Source organism: Apis laboriosa, unplaced genomic scaffold (assembly GCF_014066325.1).
Source record: "Apis laboriosa isolate Shangri-la unplaced genomic scaffold, ASM1406632v1 scaffold69_cov144, whole genome shotgun sequence".
Lineage (NCBI taxonomy): Eukaryota > Metazoa > Arthropoda > Insecta > Hymenoptera > Apidae > Apis > Apis laboriosa.
Genome location: NW_025224165.1, coordinates 3,569,485 through 3,586,757, shown reverse-complemented (window position 1 = coordinate 3,586,757; position 17,273 = coordinate 3,569,485). Strand labels below are relative to the sequence as shown.

General features: G+C 31.4%; 1 protein-coding gene across 2 annotated transcripts in view; it reads right to left on the bottom strand.

The window, feature by feature from the left end:
• Positions 1 to 17,273, bottom strand: part of LOC122719041 (vesicular acetylcholine transporter) — an 87,046-nt gene that overhangs the window by 29,788 nt on the left and 39,985 nt on the right. For both annotated transcript variants that reach the window (XM_043944564.1, XM_043944565.1), the window contains exon 4: positions 10,776 to 10,967. The gene's annotated coding sequence lies outside the window, so the exon portion shown is untranslated. The remainder of the gene's footprint in view (positions 1 to 10,775; positions 10,968 to 17,273) is intronic.

Genomic DNA, 17,273 nt, shown 5'->3' with positions numbered 1-17,273 from the left:
CATCAAGTTAGGCGCGTCCTTCCTCGGGGGAAGGAGGGAACGATCGAAAGAAAGTCGTGAAAAGATGGAAAAACTTGGACCGCCGCCCCTTATTCCCCTCGTTCTTTCACCCACCATGTCCGTGGGGATTCATAAGAAAAGTTACGTACTTCGAGGTGATTTCCAACGTCGGCTTCTTTTTCCTTTTTTTTTTTTTTTCCATGTACAAACCCTCCTTCTGAAAAAATACCGACCACGCTTTAGCTTTTCATCCTTTATCTCTCTTTCTCTCTCTCTCTTCCTCCTGCGTAAAGCGCCGTCTCCTCGTTACGGGATCAACCACTTCTGCTTGCCTTTCGAGAAAAGTTTCACCGAGAAATTTTCAACTTTTTCTATTGTTGAATGATGTTTAATGTATATATGTATATATATATATGAATTCGTTTGAAGAAAGGGAATGTGTGTATGTGTATAAGGGAGAGAAGATTTGTTTTTTTTATTTTGTTTTTAAAAAAGCGAAAATTTTTGAAATTCATGTTAAGATTCTTGAATCTATTATATTCAGTTACAATGAATCGAGGAAAAATTTACAAGATTCTTGAATGACAATTTTTTCTTCAATTTTTATTTTATTTAAGATGTTTCTTTTAAATAACCATCTCTAGAACTAAAAATATAGAAGGTATTTTATAAGAAGAAGAATTTCTATCTTTTACGAATTCATCGTTTATAGTTTTTTTGTTTATTAAACAGAGAAAGAATATTTTAAGGAATAAAAATTTATTTTCTATGTCTCTTGTATTATTTATTTTTTCCTTTTAATAAAATTGAACACAAACTAGAAACACCTTGTTGAAATTTTCATTTCAATTTCATTTAAGATCAATACGTGTGATGGAACTTTTGAATCATTCTCCCTTAAGTAATTATTATAAGCGCGTGTCACGCGTCGAGCTATAATTTTTCGAATTTTATGGAACGGTAAGGAAATAAGTTATATCGGTTGAAACGTTTGGAAAGAGGATTCCTCCAAGTCTGAGGAACATTATCGGTTGAGCCATGAAACTTTATTGCCTCTTCTCCCTTCTTTACTCCTTTCCTGTTGTCATTGAAGGAAGCGAGAAAGGGAGCTACTTTTCCCCCTACCGCAGAACCCTGCAACATCCCTCTGAGTCTTAACACACACCCATTTGCACGTGTCTACGATATTTCTGGGGAAGTGTCCATCTGGTCACGAGATATCTCTTTATTTCCTCCCCTTGCGTACCTTGCGTAATAAACGTTCCAACTTTAATCGTAAACTACTCGTGTACTTTTCACGTATCTCGATTATTATATTTTTTTAGAGTTATTTATTTATTTTCTTTTTTTAGAAATTTATCTTACACTATATTAGAAAGTAATATTTGACAATAATGCATTTGATGTTTCGTTAATAAAAGATAATTAAATTTTCTTTTTATTATGTATCCATGTATCAAAATAGCAATAAAATTCAAAATAGCAATAAAATTCATAATAGCAAATATTATTTTATATAAATAAAAATTATGAATAGCTCATTGAACGTTATAAGAACAAGAATCTATTTATTTTTAATATATTAATTAAACACGATTCATTAAATATTTATTAATATATAATAATTTATTTTCAAAAGCTCAGGTTTCTAAGAAGGTATTTTTACATACGTATCCTTTTATCCTTTTCTTTTATCCCTTCTTTTTTTTTTATTTCCGCATTTACCTTATCTTTCTTTTGGTATTCATTCTCTTTGAGCCTTTGTGAGCCATTTCTTCCGCCCGAATGTCTAAGTACATCGAGCTTTAATACACCTTCCGTCCACATTTTTATCTTTCCCCTTTGCCCTCCTTTCTTTGTCGTATTATTTCAAACATTTGCTCTTCAAAGCTTTCCAAATAATTGTAAAATCTTTTTCTTTTTTTTTTATAAAAAGTTTTTCTGAAAAAATCATCAGAAAATTAATAATAATTTTAAAATCCACTTTAAAAAGTCATGCTACATTTTTGATTTTATTAATTTAAAATAATAATAATAATAAATTTTTCAATCATCTCCCCCCGTATCATATAATTCACAAATCATAAGTTGCATTGCACATCGTTTCGTTACAAAAAAAATACGAAATGCAATTCGACAAATTTCCAAAGATTCATTTATCGGTATTTTAATCAACCTCCCCCCTCCAATTCCACGCTTATTTCCCCCGATCATCCTCCTTTGGATCCCATTCATCCCCAGTTTTTCGTCCAGTCGACAATAGACCCGCATCCTCCGAGGCGAGAGAACCTTTCTCTCTCTCTCTATATATATATATAAAATCGTGGCAGTGTGGGGTGGACGATTCCCCGCCAGTGGGGGCTTTGGTTGTTGGAACCGTAAGCTAATATTACGGTGCCCCGCGGCGAGCTGGAAAATTTCATTGAAACTTCCATTATTCATCCGCGGAACGGGTCCGTCCATCCGTTCCTACCTTTCCTGGCGGTAAATTCAATTCGAATTACAAGGGCACGAATTAGCCGGCCGTCCCTTCCACCTTCGCCCTTCGTTCTCCATTTCCTCCGCGATTTCCTCCAATTCGGATTGCGCGCAATTAGCGAACGTTTCGCAATTTTCGCTCCTTCGTTTCTCCATGTTGGACGATTGTTGCGACTCGGCCAATTCGATTGCTCGAATTTGCGTCGATTCTTCCTCACCGTGCCGTTGCGTGCCAACGTTTGTCAAGCCTCGATTACTTTTAGACTAGGAATGAAAGTTCATTCTTTGGAAGTTCCGTCTCTTGTTATTCTTCTTTTTCTTTTCTTTTTATCATGTTGGTTATAATTGCTGGGCTGGTGTTTCTTTGGATGATTATATTTTATTTATTATAATTGGGTAAATTCATCATTGTAAATAAAATTGTTAAATCAAATTTTGTTTGAAATATGTTGAAGAATAAGACGAATGAAAATTGATTTAAATTATTGCATCAATGTAAATCGATTTCTCTCCTAAATGTATTTTTCAATAATCAATGCAAATTTGAATTGAATCATATGCAAGGAAAATATTATACAAAGTTAAATTTTTATGCATAGAAATAAAAAAATGGAGTTTAAACGAATAATTTCTTGCACTTACATTTTTATAAATATTAAATAATTTCATACAAGTGCACAATCATTTTGTGGTCTAATAATTTTTTATTGTATCGTTTTAAGATAAATCGTATCGATTATTAGCAAAATAAGCAAATTAAGCAAAATTAATTTTCATATATTCGAAATTGAAAATTTCTATTTCAAACTTATAAACGTTATAACGTGTAATAACAAAACAAATCGAACCAATTGTTTTTTCCTGCAAACATTCGTCATCATCGTCTTCCTTGATCGATATATACACGTGCAAGAAGTGGACGTTATTCGTAGGGACAATCGTAGATAAGGAATCGTATATAATCGACTCGGGTCCTCGATTTACCGGCATACACATCCGGAAATACATTTTCGTTTCTCGTGTTCGAGGGTAGGGACAAACGATTCGATCCCCCTGCGAAATGTCGCGAAAGCAATTTTCTCAACAGAATCGAACGCGCTACGAATTGCCATTCCTTCTCTCCTTCCTTTGCCTCTTCGACTCCTCGGTCTGATCGATGGTCCAACCGGCTGCATTATTCACTTCTTGAGTGACGAAGTCTTTCAGAGAGAACGTCTCTCTCTCTCTCTCTCACTTCAGGTGAAAATTTTCAACAATCGAGGAATTTTCAGCCTCGTTTTGTGCAAAAATTGAGATGGAAAATTCGAAATTAATTTAAATTAATTTCAGCGTTTCTGATTCTGTATTTTTATTCGATCGTTGAATGAAAAAATAATGATACATCGGATGTATATCAGAGTATTTGGGGAAAATAGATTTTTGAGAAATGAATAGAGATGAATATTTTTATTGCAAATTTAAAATGGAATAACAAGAAAATTTTAGTATATTTACTCGTGCAAATAATATTTTGTGTTTATATCATTGTAAGTATTCAAAATTTTAGATAATATTTCGTATAAACACCTTTTACCTCGAATATTATCATCATGACAGGAGACACGTCTAGTCATAACAAATATAATAAACACTGAATAAAATAATATTGTAGAATAATATTTGCTCGTGTATTTCTATATATATAGAGCATCAACACACCGAATCTGAACACGAGAAATACTCATTTATCAAATTGTATCAATCATTTGAGAGAAAGTCGCCCAATATGCTCGGATAGGTTAACGCAAGTAATTGTTTAATCTCGAAAGTGAAGGCAGAATAAATATACGATTCGTCGAAATCGTCTTTCGTTTCTCACCTCGTATCACGAATTTATTTGAAATACTAATAACCACCGCATATTTTGATTCATCGTGTATTATTCAATCATAACGAACGCTCCGCACGAAGATTCCATGGCGCAATTCGATCGTGCAACACGGTATTGCTACCGTAACACGAGCCATTACGAGAGGGAAGCGAGTTCACCGAGCCTAGATGTAACAATTAATCAGCGCTAAAAATATTTTCAGATTGCGTCGACACGCGTGGGCGAATCTCATTCCTCGTTTTCACCTGGATGTCGATTAATCGAGCCACGAATTTTTCTTTTTCCACTCCGTTGCACGATGCAGCATAAGGCTTGCTTTATTTCGATTATATTCTTATATTCAAAAATAAATTATGTCTAATTCTCACAAATTTCAATCAAATATCTTTAAGTAAAATTTGTATATAGCCTGTACATAATGTTTTATTATTATTTTTATCATACGTTCATGAGCAATTATTTCGATATGAATCCAATTGAGAATGTTTATTTAAAAGTTTATATAGAAATTATCGTATTATTGGGATGGTTTAAGGGAAAAAATTCTATTTCGATGGAATCGTTGAAAAATAATATCAAAGTGATATCAAAGTAAAACAAATTGTATGTACCTGTAATTAATAAAAATAATAATTAGAATTTAATAGTATTCGATAAAAATTAAATTGAACGAAATTCTAAGTTTCAGATCAGAGTCAGATTGATATTCATTTCGATTCATCTTTAATAAATAAATAAATAAATAATGTTTCTCGATTATTTACTTAGTTTCAAAAAAAGAAAAATATCACTGTCTGTCAGCACATTCGAACGTTTACCTCGCTGTTTCCTCACATCTAGCAATATCACGTATCAGGAATCAAAATATTCAGCTCAATCATCGAGCTCAATTCAATTTGTTCGGTTGGAAAATTACACAGTTGTGCGCACCATTTCAAAGATTTTACGAAACTCTTCAAGCGATTAGCGCAAGTCTGCTATTAATTGCAGCATGCTTTTTCTTTTTTTTTCATAGTACGCGGATCAAACCTTCTTTTTATGCACGTTAAGCGTTTCACGTGATATGATGAATCTAGTGCAACGAGATTGTTGGCACATCTTATTTTCGACATCGTATCGAAATACGAGATACTGGATCATCACTATTTCGTTAATAAATTCTTGTCAATAATTATTCTTTATTCACGAGGAAATATTATGATAAAAAATTTTAATGGCGCGAAACGATCGCGAATATTTTGCATATACTACATAAAATAATGGCGTATATGAATATTTATTCTTATATATTTTTCATATCAGATTTATTTTTATATTTTCGCGATAAATTATATATACAATATATAATATCGAAGCAAAATGATTTATTTAGGTATATATATAATAAATTAATTTTTTCAGATTCTTGCAATGTTGATTCAATTTATCAAGAAATTTGAAAAAAGTAATATTATGTAATAATATATAAAATTACTAAAAAACTTTATGCTTGGAAAATAATACATTATATATATAAGTAATATAAATATTTTTTATGTGTAATTTTTCACGTTAAAATAATATTTAAATTGCATAAAAATACCTATTTTAATTATTGGATTTTAAATAACACTAATTAACTCAATTATTATTTGATAGTTATCGTATATTATATATTTATGTGGTATTATTGTATTGTATTCATCAAAATTAATAGCAGATGTATCTATAATAGAAACTCATAAAATTGCCAACTTTTACAAGTTTTTTTTTTTTTTTTTTTCAACCATTTAACCCGGCGGATATAACTTTCAAAAGGAACATTGTTCCTTTTATTAATATTCTTTGCAAAACGTGTCATCCATCATTAATCACACTTTGAATTAGAAAAGTCTTTTTACAATGCGCTCATGTATTAACTCATGACTCATCTATACGTGATCACGAAAAAGAGGCACGTTTTCTGAGCGTTCACTTCTGTATTTCACACCTTCATAGTCTTGATAAATACTGTGTCTTGAATTATGCAACCTATAATACTGCTTTCCTTAGTTAAAACACGTCCTACCTAGAAATTTGTTATTTTTCAATATATGTACATTGAGCATTTTAAATTCCACAATTGTTTCTTAACTTTTAAGTTTAAGTTGGAAAAACTTATGTGCCTTTGTGGAAATTTAGAATCAGGTTTAATTTATTTTATATGATGGTATGATACAAATTTTAGTTTTCACACAGTTATATTATTCATTTGCTACAATAATGACACAATTACAAAATTTGCAGTCTTTAAGTAGTATTTTATTAATAGAATCATATAAGTGGATTTTTATATTGTACATTTAAAATTTTAATTTTCACACAGTTATATTATTCATTTGCTACAATATTGACACAATTACAAAATTTGCAATCTTTAAGTAGTATTTTATTAATAGAATCATATAAGTGGATTTTTATATTGTACATTTAAAATTTTTATGAAGTTTTTGCACTCCTAAAGTATAAAAAATAATATATTTTTAATTCTAATGCTACACAGAATATTTTAACCAATATAAATAATAAATAAAATAAGAATTAAGAATTTATTCTATAATTTCATGAATACAGGTGCAATGTTTAAAGAGAAAAACATTTTAAATCTATTGAAAAAGTGTGTGAAAATACAATATCTGCTTTATAAAAGAATTTTGCTCGAAATATAGGATGTTATCGATGAAGATATTGAATATATGAGCAAGATTACGTTTGAATAAGATAAAACAAGTTTGTAAAATCTAATTTTCAATACAGTGAGATAGTAGCAAATTGTTGAAATTGAACTTTCTACGTGTTATCTCGAAAAAGTTTTAAGCTTGTTAAAAAGATAAATTTCCCTGAAACTAGCCTAGAAATTTATCTTCTCATAAAATAGATTTATGTTTGGAAAAACTTTGCTACGAGTCCAAAAAAATATATATATGTTATAAATTATTATCTACATACTTTTTTTTTTATGTAACTTGAATTCGATTCAGATTATTTACAATATTTTCTTATATTGCTCAAAGCAAAATATATTATCTATATAATAATAATTCCATTGATTCACTCAAAAATTGTAGATTTGAAAACTACAATTAAAAATATATCTTATACATTTACTTCCCTACTCATCTTAATAAATCCGTATATTAAAATAAATAAGCTTCAACATTTCACCAATTTCTCTATTTATTTTATGTAACCTAATATACAGACACTAATAAATAACAATCTAATCAAACATAAATACAAAATCAAGAGATAAACACTGCTAACATATTTCACTCTCATTCTCCGAATATTATAAACAAAATCTACAATAAATAACACAAGTTTAAACAGAACAAATACCAAAATTGCAAACGTGTCCACACACACACACACACACACACACACATATCATATGTATATATATCTCGATATCAAGACTGTTGAACACTGTTGTACATTCTTCAACCCCTTTCTCCTGAACATCTCCCCCTGCCCCCCTCGTCCTCACGGAGTTTGCTCGCGCAATATTTGCATTGTTCTAGTTTAGGTAGGTAGAACGACTACAGTGGCATCCTCTCCCCTTTTGCAGCGAACCGTGACGAGACGAGCCGGTGCCCGAGCCCTCGTAAATCCATTTATTTATTTATTTATGTGCCACGGGAGCTGGAAACCGGATGGTCGTGGGGACCAGAGAGTGGCGGAGAGGCTTATAGCCACGCATCGAACCCGTGGATTCCCCTGGGACCGCCCGATGGGGGAGATCGGAAAAGTCACGGAGAACGCGTGGATATAGCTTGATGCCTATTCCAGAAGAAGTAAATTCTCGGGAGGCAACGTGGGTTGAAACGAAAATGCTGTTGCGCCACTTATACACGCGCAAGGAAAAAACGCGTAAACCGTGGAGCCGATCGTTCCATCGTTAACGTTGCAGAGAGATTAATTGCATGTTTAGTTTTGTCTTTGTTGTTGGTGTTGGTGTTGGTTAATTGTGATATTTGTTGGTGATTTTTGATGAGAAAAGTTGAGGAGAAGAGAAGGAATGAATGAAATTTCTGACTGGATGAATGAGGGGTCGATAGAGAGGGGTAGGTGATATAATCGATATAATGGATTTTGTAATTTAAAAAAAGGTTATTTATCGACATTTTCGCGTTTGTTTTGACCTCTAGAATGTATTTTTCAAAAATACGATGAATGTATTAATATATTCCGTAGAATAAAATTTTATGAGAAATTGAATCGTGTAATCGATGAATTTTTAAATTTTCTCAGAAAGATTCTACAATTTGTGATTATTTTTACATTGCCAATTATTTTTACATTGCCAAATATTAGGTTATAAACTAATATTTAATAAAAAAAATGCTTCATGGATATTAAAATTTATAAGAAATTATCAAAGGCAATTTGAAATGTACACTAATTTTTTAATTATTCCATTTCAATATAAATTATTATTCTCTGCAGTATTTATGTTTCATATCAATGTTTAACAGAATAAGAGATGAGAGAATTGTTATTGTAAAACGAACACGATGATTAATTTATCACTGATGTTGATCAGAATATCTCACAAAAGATTGTCTAGAAATGCTATTTGCCTCGACCAATTCATTCTGCATTAAGTATAATCAAATCGCCATAATGAAAACGTAACGATGCTTCAAGCAAACTGAGAGTTGATATTAAATGCAAGAGAAATCATTTGTTTTAATGAAATGTTAAAAGTTAAAAATTTACATAGTTGAAATTAATAATATATTAATTTATTTCTCTATTCGAATAGAAATTATTATACTTTAACATCATAAATAAATTATATTTACTATATTTCTATTAATATGAAATAAAAAAAAATATTGTTAGATTAAAAGATACGTTTGTTATTTTAATTTAGGAAAAAAACACTTTGATTATAATAATTTTACGCAATATAAAAATAATATAAAATTTGAATTAAGAAAAAATTTCCACAAAAATTAACATGTTAATATAACATGTTGATATGCATGCTAATTATATTTATATTAAAAAATAAATTCAAAACTAATTATTTTTATTTTAAAAATAATAACTTCAAATTTGATTTATTATTCGATCCAGAAATAGAGAATAAATAAATTTTCGAATAAATAAAATATTAATATTAAAGTATTCAATTATTCGATCATTCAAATGTCCAATTCTGCGAGTCCAAATTGGGGAAACGAAGCGTATTCTCATGAGACTAACTACTATACTATAAACGGAAATGACGTTACATTCAAGAAGTTTTCTTTCTCGTTATCGTTTGGCTTTCGCGTTTCGTATTGAAAAACCTTTTACTTTCTGAATATTTAATGAGACAGCTTACATAAATTTCTCATCGTTTAAAGATTTTTGAAAATGACAGACTACCTGACTACTCCTAATTTATATATTCACAATTATAAAATATATATATCCACTGAGTGTCACTAAGAAAGGATATAATAAAAAATCGATATTTTTTTCACGCAAAATAAATAGATAAATAAATAAATAATTTATATCGTAGTAAAATGTTTAAAATTATGATACCAAGATTATTAAGATATCCATTTTACATTTTAATACTTAAATTCATTCATCTTAATTAAAATTTAATATCCTATAATTTCTAATAAATCAAATTACTTAATAGATACAATAGATCTTTTATTTATCTATCTATCAACTATTTTGATTAATGATGTAATGATTAAATTACATTACATTAAATTTTATAAATTAAAAATAAATTTATAAGTATAACTTATAAATTAAAAATAAATTTATAAGTATAACCCAAATCAAAAATTTTATAAATTAAAAATAAATTTATAAGTATAACCCAAACCAAAAATTTTATAAATTAAAAATAAATTTATAAGTATAACTTATAAATTAAAAATAAATTTATAAGTATGTAATGTAACAATACACAGATTTATTACGTCTTGAAAATATTAATTTTTTTTATTTGCAGAATATTATATATAGCTATTTTAATTTTCTTTTGCCGTATGTTTTTAGCCACTCATGTATAAACTTTATATAAAATACTGTAATTTAAGTAATATATTCAAATTAAATAAAACTAATTACAATTTAATTAATTGATTGAATAATATTAATCGAGTATTAAACTTCGATTCGATTTTACTTTAACAAAGAACATTTTTATTAAATTATCGTTGATCACATCTTAAATATACATATATATAATTATAAATTATAAATTTTTTATTACCAATTCTATTAATAGTTAATTTTCTCTAAAAAAATTAAACTTAACTAATCGTTATATAATTATTATAAATGTAATTATACGTATAAAACAGAACTATTATTACATAAAAAAATCAACGAATTTCAATAAAAAAAATCGATTAAAGAAATTGGTGAAAAAAAAATGGAGAAATTCACTCACCCAATTGGTAGTCTTTTGTCGGCGTTCCAAGAGTCGTTGCTGGAGCTTCGGCCCAGGTCCAGAAAGGAAGGCTTTCACCAGACTTCTGGTCTTGGGCAAATGATTGGGTGCGATTACCTCGACCTGGGCCAAGTATTTCTGCAAGGTTGATTCCAAATCCGGAACCGGAAGGCTCGGTAGAATGGCTTCCTTCTGTAAAGCGAAACGCGGGGAAATGGATGATTATCGGGATAAGAATCGCCGATTTCGAATAGATCGTTATGCTAACTCGTGAGAAACGGGAAACGGAAGTGGAAGGAAGGATGAATTTATTCTCTTAAAATGGTTTCAAGAATTGATTTTCACAATGTTGTTCAAAGATTAATGACATTTAACTTAATAAGGATCAAGTGCTTTGACCGTGAATGATTATGTCGTTAATGTTACATGTTTGGACGAAAACAAATGTGAAAAAGTTCGATGAAAGGGCATATTTATCTCGATCAAAGTTTTTGTTAAGAGAAAGTGTGATATATATATATTTTTTTTTTTGTTATATCTTGAATTAGAATCGATGAAAATTTAAACTTTGAACAAGCGTTTTGGTATAAATTTTTAAATCTAAATAATAACGCAAATAGAATATAGATTTTTATTATTAACATATATTTTATCCAAATCCTATCCTTTTTGTTTTATTTTCTTATATTTATGAGATATGAAACGTTTCAAATTGCTTCGAATCTCATTCATTCATAAGAAATTATCAAAAATCTCGAGAAAGATTCGAAATTCTTGGAAATCATTCCAGAATGAATCAGAGAATGCTCGACAAGAATGAAAAGTAGTGCAAGCAAGACAAGATCCTAAAAGACAAATCATTTTTTTCTTCACATATATCCACTGATCTTATGCCTCTTGAATTATTCGTTACGTTGAATCTGCTTTCTTTATACAACAAAAATATTCAAATAAAGAAAATTTACAAGTCACTCACTTGCCATTGAAATGAATAAAAATCATTCGATCGATTTGCAAACTTGATTAAAAAAAAATAATTTAATAAATTACCTTGAAAATAATAAGAATCCTCGATCAATCGCAAAACTCCGACTCTCGACAAGTAATCGATGGATCGATGGTTGAACAAGTTCAGGGGTGCAAGTTCTTCGTGCGCACACTCGAGGAACACGTTGCCCTTTACGATGTCACGGCGATTGTAAAATAAAGAATCAATCGAGAAACGAAGCGTGTCTATGGGAGCAAGGGCCCTTAAGGCCGCCACGGTTCGTTGATCAGAATCCCCCCTTTTTACCGACCGAGCTAACAAGAGCGGAGCGAGTCCAACTCGACCCTTTCTTCTTCTTCGTTGCTTTCGTTCGAGATGTGTTTCCGGCAAGTGGAGTCGCGGGGACAACCGAGAAGAGAGAGAGAGAGAAAGAGAGAGAAAGAAATGGATTATTCGATCGTTCCAGACACACACACACGCGCTCCTCTCGTTGTCGCGTATTTAGTTTCATTAACAAGCGTGGCTCGATCCGTACGCTCGTATGCTCTCAGGATGCTTAACAGCGAGGTTGTGGAATCAACACGCGTCGCTTCACTCGTGACCAACAACGAGGAAGCGGGATGTTGGTGATTTATGTGACAACCGACGCGGCGTGAGGAATGACACGCTTTCTACGCGACAAAGTGATGGCACACCCTGTGACTTTCTGTGTCTCTCTGACAATTATGGTATCTAAATATTATATACATATATATATGTGTGTGTGTGGAAAATACTTCCTTCTTTGATATATATATATATTTATTTCAGAAGAAGATTTTTAACGTATTGTTTAGATTTTCTCCTCCTATAAATTTGATTTGCAAATTGTATTAACAGAGAAATGGATAAAATGATAGATACGATGAAAGGAGAAATAGAAAAATTGTTTTGATTAGATTTAGAAATTTTTAACTTGTCAAAACTTCAAAAACATTGAAAAGAGTTATCATTTTATCAAAATATAATTAATGATGTAATAAGTTGGGAATATACGTTTCTCCTTCGAATCAGAAAGAGAGGCAAGAAAATTTAAAATATTCTTTAAAAGCGATCTTGAATTTGAATTGATATAAGATTAATAATTTCTAATTGTCCAACTTTGTCCTTTTTACAATTTGATTTTAAAATTGTTTTAACAATTTTTCCAACATTATTGACGAAATATCTAAAATTATTTCTCAATCTTTTAAGCTCAATCTTTATCATATTCCTTTCTTTCATCTATTTCTGCCAAAAAATCGAAAAATCACTGTTCAATAATCAATGTCATCCAAGAGGAGGAGACGATTGAATTTGAGGCGGTTCGTCGAACGAAATTCGGAAGAAAGGTGCAAACTCGAAAAAAAAGAGAGGCAAGAAAATTTAAAATATTCTTTAAAAACGATCTTGAATTTGAATTGATATAAGATTAATAATTAAATATCTAATTGTCCAACTTTGTCCTTTTTACAATTTGATTTTAAAATTGTTTTAACAATTTTTCCAACATTATTGACGAAATATCTAAAATTATTTCTCAATCTTTTAAGCTCAATCTTTATCATATTCCTTTCTTTCATCTATTTCTGCCAAAAAACCGAAAAATCACTGTTCAATAATCAATGTCGCCCAAGAGGATCTCGAAGAGAAGACGATTGAATTTGAGGCGATTCGTCGAACGAAATTCGAACGAAGAAAGGTGCAAACTCGAAAAAAAAGAGAGGCAAGAAAATTTGAAATATTCTTTAAAAACGATCTTGAATTTGAATTGATATAAGATTAATAATTAAATATCTAATTGTCCAACTTTGTCCTTTTTACAATTTGATTTTAAAATTGTTTTAACAATTTTTCCAACATTATTGACGAAATATCTAAAATTATTTCTCAATATTTTAAGCTCAATCTTTATCATATTCCTTTCTTTCATCTATTTTTTTTATTTTTCGATTTTCTGCCAAAAAATCGAAAAATCACTGTTCAATAATCAATGTCGCCCAAGAGGATTTCGAGGAGGAGACGATTGAATTTGAGGCGGTTCGTCGAACGAAATTCGAACGAAGAAAGGTGCAAACTCGAAAAAAAAGAGAGGCAAGAAAATTTAAAATATTCTTTAAAAGCGATCTTGAACTTGAATTGAATATAAAATTAATTAAATTTTTAATTATCCAATTTCGTTCTTTTTACAATTTGATTTTAAAATTATTTTAACAATTTTTATTTTAACAATTTTTGATTTTAAAATTATTTTAACAACATTATTGACGAAATATCTAAAATTATTTCTCAATATTTTAAGCTCAATCTTTATCATATTCCTTTCTTTCATCTATTTCTGCCAAAAAACCGAAAAATCACTGTTCAATAATCAATGTCGCCCAAGAGGATCTCGAGGAGGAGACGATTGAATTTGAGGCGATTCGTCGAACGAAATTCGAACGAAGAAAGGTGCAAACTCGTGTACGTATTATTCGACGCACGAAAACGAATCAGAAGAGAATGCTCGTAACGAGTTCGATTATCTCGGTTGCCATGAGTCAGTTTCTGTCCCGGAACCTGGCCCCTCCAGTGTTGCGGGCCAGCCAGTTCGTTCGTTTCGTACATGGAACGTAACCGGGTGTCCGGGTTCCCAGGAGGTTTTCCACCCCCTTTTCAAGCCTCATTGCTATGCACCGCTCGAAACTCTGCTAACGACCTTTGCACGCCCAACATCCAGCCGACTTTTCGATCCGAAACAGCTTATCGGGGCCCCCTGGATTTGAAATATTCGATACCGGAGCCCCGGATTTCCCTCGATTCGAAAGGGGCTTATTTCGAAAATGACTTAAATCTTCGCAAAGGAGAAAGAAATGCGCAGGTAGAATTTCGATTTTGGAAGAATGTGACTTATTGTTATTATTGTATTGGATTTGTATTGGATCTTCTTGGCTTTGACTCGATCTTTCGCAATTTCGTGCAACGCCGGTTATAATACAGGGTGTCTTCGAAATCATGCTACAAATTGTAAAAATAAAAGAATGACATTTTTTTGGGTAAATCAAGTTTAAACATATTTCGAATATTTGGTTAAATTATTGATCTAAGTGTGAATGAAATAAGCGGAAAATAAAATGAAATAAAATTTTATCGTTTATGTGTTTATTTTTTAGGAAAATGAATATTTATCTCCTGTCAATAATTTATTCGTATTTAATTGAGAAATAGCTTCAATTTCACTCGAAAATTTTTTTAGTTGCTCAAATATACAGATTATTCTTTAAGCTGCATTACCAAAATTGTTTTCACACATTCATCGTATATTTCACGTATATTTTAAATTTAAAATCACCATCCTTTTGTATACCACGAAAATTTCACTTGCTTAAATCTTCTAATCTTTCCCTTCTTAATCTCTTAAATTCTTGATCCTTTGATTATTCTATCTCACGAAGCTATCATTCTGCGTATCATGCGACTTTCCATGATTCCGGACGAAAGATTTTCCTTTTTTCCCCTTTCTCTCTCGAGCAATCGTTTACAGGTAACCTCGAAACCGTTCGTTCAGACGTGGAACGTTTCCAATATTTCCCTGAGACGGATCATTTAATTACGCAATTAAAATTCTCGCACGATACAATTATGGACGATAAACACGACACGACACACGGCTGGAAATCGAGGAGTTTCGATCGAGGATGGCTGAATGGCCTCGATCAAGCGGACCTCGTTTGCTCGATTCGATAATAATCAATCGGATGCGCCTTTCATTCGAACGCACTGAATTCGAAATAATTACCCTTCCTTTCCAACGAGCGAATATAACGTACACATCGAGTTCCAATTTCTCTCTCTCTTTCCATCTCTGTCTCCGGTTGCAACACAGAGCATCCCGTAAACGTGATCACACGTTCCCTGTCACACGAGACTGGTCGCTAATTGCGAAAACAAGCCGTATCGTGTCTCGCCGTATATATAAACTCGATAAGAAGGAACGCAGGCAAACGTTTCGACCAGGTTTTATGATCGTTCAATTAACGAAAGTTCACACTATTTTATACGATAATATAATTATGTAATTTTAAAAATTTTAAAATACTCGATATTGAGTCAACTGTTCTTCCAATTTTTATTTAAATGCATATATTGTATATATTTTATTCAAAGTCAATCATTTTTGTAAACACGATTGGAAAAGAATATAATAGTACTATATAATATAGTGTATATATATATATATATAAATAATGTAGTATATATAAAAATATATATATATAATGTAGTATATATAAAAATATATATATAATGTAGTATATATAAAAATATAAATATATATAATATATATAAAAACATAAAGTATATATAAAGTACTATATAATGTGTATAATATATATATAAAAATGTCTGCAGTACAATTAGGATATTTTAATAGAACATTACACTTGCAATAGAAAATTGATGTATAAATTCTTCCTTACGACAACTAATCCCAACTTTTCCATGTTTTTACTTTTCTAAAATTAACCCTTCCCTCCTCCCCCTCGAAGGAACGTAGCAACACTCTGCACACAACACGTGAATAGAGCGAGCAAAGGAATCGAGCGAGGATTCCGCACGTACTTCCTCCGAGCGGAAATTTTACGTACGCTCAATTTCCTTGCACACATCCCTCCTCTGTGGACTCCGCGCCGGATAATATGTATCCTCCATCACGGCTGCCACCTCGAGATCCCTCCCTCCACCCGATTCCCCGCGGACCTCTATTCTCTATGCAAACAGGCCAGGAACGAAAAGGAGAACCGACATCGAGAGATTCGTGGTGGTAGGGGGAGGGGGTGAAATGCCGAAGATGTACAGTAATTTTTTTTTTTCTTCACTTTACTTAGAAGAATTATTCAGTTAAGAATTTTAAAATTCGTTTCAGAATGTGGAAGAGATAAAAATAGGAGTTTTTTTATAAATGGATGAATATAATGGATTTAGAGAAAGGAAAGTATATATTTATTATTAGTTGTCGAATTTATTTATAAAAATAGGAGACTCGTAGATTTCTTGAGAAAATGGAAAAATCTGGAGGAATGCATGTAAGAGGGAGTGAAAGAGAAGGAAGGAGAAATGATAAAATAGAGAAGGTGGGAGGAGGGGAGGGGGGTGAAAAATAATTATGGGAGGGAAAAAAGCGAAGGAACAACGGCGGGACACAAGGAGGAAAGGGGAGACGTGGGGGATGGTGGGTAGTGCAGTGGGTATAAAGGAAGCCTAAGGGGGTTGTTCCTGGTCTGTGAGTGGTGAGGGGGGGTCCGTGGGTGTTACTAATTGGAGGGGTGCCGAGGGAGAAACCTTGTTATCTCTTAATTGCTACGACCCTCCGCACTGTTTTGCATCGATAAGAAGTACCAGCCACTCCCTCCCTCAACTTTTGTTTCATCTGACTCTGTACCTGCCGGCAATGATCGATCGATGGAAATTGCTCGTTGTATCAAAATTGCGGTGACCCTTTGCGCAACTCGACG